This window comes from Nilaparvata lugens, chromosome 3 (assembly GCF_014356525.2).
Source record: "Nilaparvata lugens isolate BPH chromosome 3, ASM1435652v1, whole genome shotgun sequence".
In the NCBI taxonomy this organism is placed as follows: domain Eukaryota; kingdom Metazoa; phylum Arthropoda; class Insecta; order Hemiptera; family Delphacidae; genus Nilaparvata; species Nilaparvata lugens.
Window position 1 is genome coordinate 2394217 of NC_052506.1, and position 2836 is coordinate 2397052.

Here is a 2836-nt window from a genome sequence, read left to right on the forward strand (position 1 = left end):
GATATAGTGAGGTCCACGTTATAATGGCAGGGCTCGATCAACATTGGTGTTGCTATCCTTGTCTGTCATTGGGCGAAGCAGATATAGTGAGGTCCACGTTATAATGGCAGTGCTCGATCAACATTGGTGTTTTTTATCCTTGTCTGTCATTGGGCAAAGCAGATATAGTGAGGTCCACGTTATAATCCTATTATATAAGGCGAGCAATTTCTGTATTAATTATATATCCGGTTATTTTTATATCTGGTTATTTATGTTTTACGGATCTCCAAAACGGCTCTAACGATTTTAACGAAATTTGGAACATAGTAAGTTTATGATATAAAGATTCGATTGCACTAGGTCTCATTCCTTGGAAAACTCGCTGAACGACATTAAAAGGATAATTCATCTTTGGAAAACAGATGATAATTTCGTCGTCTCTCGATAACAGAAGATGCGTGTGCCTGTGTGGGAGAGACAGAATTATTTCCAGCTGTGTAATCATAATAAATCAGCGAGAAATTTTATCAAGCTAGACAATTTAATCGATTTGATCAACATAATCTGAATTGTTGACATGACATGATAATCCTCCTAAACTAGAGTATATCATAATTTTCAAAGTTGATCATTTTTTGACAATTTCAAGTGATTAATGAGTGTTATTTTGTTATTCAATTTGGTTTGTATATATAATCTGAATTATAATTGTTTTGTTTTCAAATGTTTGAACAGGAAATTGAAGTGTATGGAACATAACCTACTTTCTAGTCTATTTATATTGTATAAATCACAATTCGGTAAAGAAACAGTTTTGGGCTGTGCCAGTTAGTACTTCCCCAGACATTTTGGAGAATTTTGTTCGGTTTATCAAAAGTCAATGAATACATAACGAGCAAAGCTTGTTGCCCTGATATTGGTAGTTATCATTGGTGTTGCTATCCTTGACTGTCATTGAACGAAACAGATAATATAGTAAGATCCATGTTCTAATGCCAGTATTCGATCAACATCGGTGCTGCTATCCTTGTCTATCATTCTTGCATCATCCTTGTATTATATTTGTATCATTTATGAGCCTTCTTTGTATCATCTTCATATCACCCTTGTATCATGGTTGTATCATGTTTGTATCATGTTTGTATCATGTTTGTATCATGTTTGTATCATGTTTGTATCATGTTTGTATCATGTTTGTATCATGTTTGTATCATCTTTGTATAATCTTCCTCTAGTGAGGTCAACGTTGTAGTGGCAGTATTTTATCAACATAGGTTTGCTGTCCTTGTCTGTCATTGGACGAAACAGATATAGTGAGGTCCACGTTATAATGGCAGTGCTCGATCAACATTGGTGTTTTTATCCTTGTCTGTCATTGAGCGAAGAAGATATAGTGAGGTCCACGTTATAATGGCAGTGCTCGATCAACATTGGTGTTTTTTATCCTTGTCTGTCATTGGACAAAACAGATATAGTGAGGTCCACGTTATAATGGCAGTGCTCGATCAACATTGGTGTTGCTATCCTTGTCTGTCATTGGACGAAACAGATATAGTGAGGTCCACGTTATAATGGTAGTTAACATTGGTGTTGCTATCCTTGTCTGTCATTGAACGAAACAGATAATAATATCAGGGACCGAGTTTCGCTCTGGAGTACAAAAGCATGAAAAATTTCTTACGAAGGGAGAAATTATAATAACATTCATACAGCAATGTTCTATCCAATCACAGTAAATTGAGATTAATTCCCTGATGAATGCGAAAATTTCCCTCACAAAGGCCCACTTGCACAAAAGGCGGTTAAATTTTAATCCTGATTAATTTCACGTGAACCAAATCAGAGAAGACCATTTCAAAAAGATAGATCTACTGGAATCGATCATGATTGAAAATAACCCGACTTTTTTGCAACCGGCACTAAGTACCTGATTGAATGATTACAAAAGTTCAACAGATGAGTCATAATTTGGCCCAGTCTCACACACATGAACTCGCTCACTCACTTCCATCACCAACAGACGACAAAATGATTATTATCAGCTGTTTTTCCAATGATGAATAATAATTTATCTTTTTAATGTCCTTCAGCGAGTTTCCCCAGGAATGAGACCTAATGCAATCGAATCTTTATATTATAAACCTACTATGTTCTGAATTTCGTGAGAATCGTTAGAGCCGTTTTCGATATCCAGTGAAATACAAACATATGAACATCTAAACATAGCTAAATTTGAAAATTGTTGAACCCTAGTTCAATAATTCTGTAGGAATTTTTTTTTACAAACCCAATTACTAATAACACATGATGTTCAATCTACAATGATAACAGCTAAAAATGAATTTGAAAATTAGTGAATTAGAACCCCTAAAATGGCGATTTTGCAATGCATCGCAGGATTGTGTCATGACCTGTATTTATAGACCTTGACCTCTCCCAAGGTCTATGAATATACATGTCATGATACAATCCCGTGATGCATTGCAAGATCGCCATTTTATGGGGTTCTAATTATTCACTAATTTTCAAATTCATTTTTAGCTGTTATCATTGTAGATTGTACATTGTGTTGTTAGTAATTGGGTTTGTTGAAAAAAAATTTCCTACTGAATTATTGACCGAGGAAAGTGAGTTCTAAGATTCAAGTCGACGATTTGGCATTTCTCCTAATGTTTGAATGTTTGAATGTTTGATGTTTGAATGTTTGATGTTTGAATGTTTGAATGTTTGAACGTTTACATGTTTGAATGTTTGAATGTTGAATGTTTGAATGTTGAATGTTTGAATGTTGAATGTTTGAATGTTTGATGTTTGAATGTTTGAATGTTGAATGTTTGAATGTTGAATGTTTGAA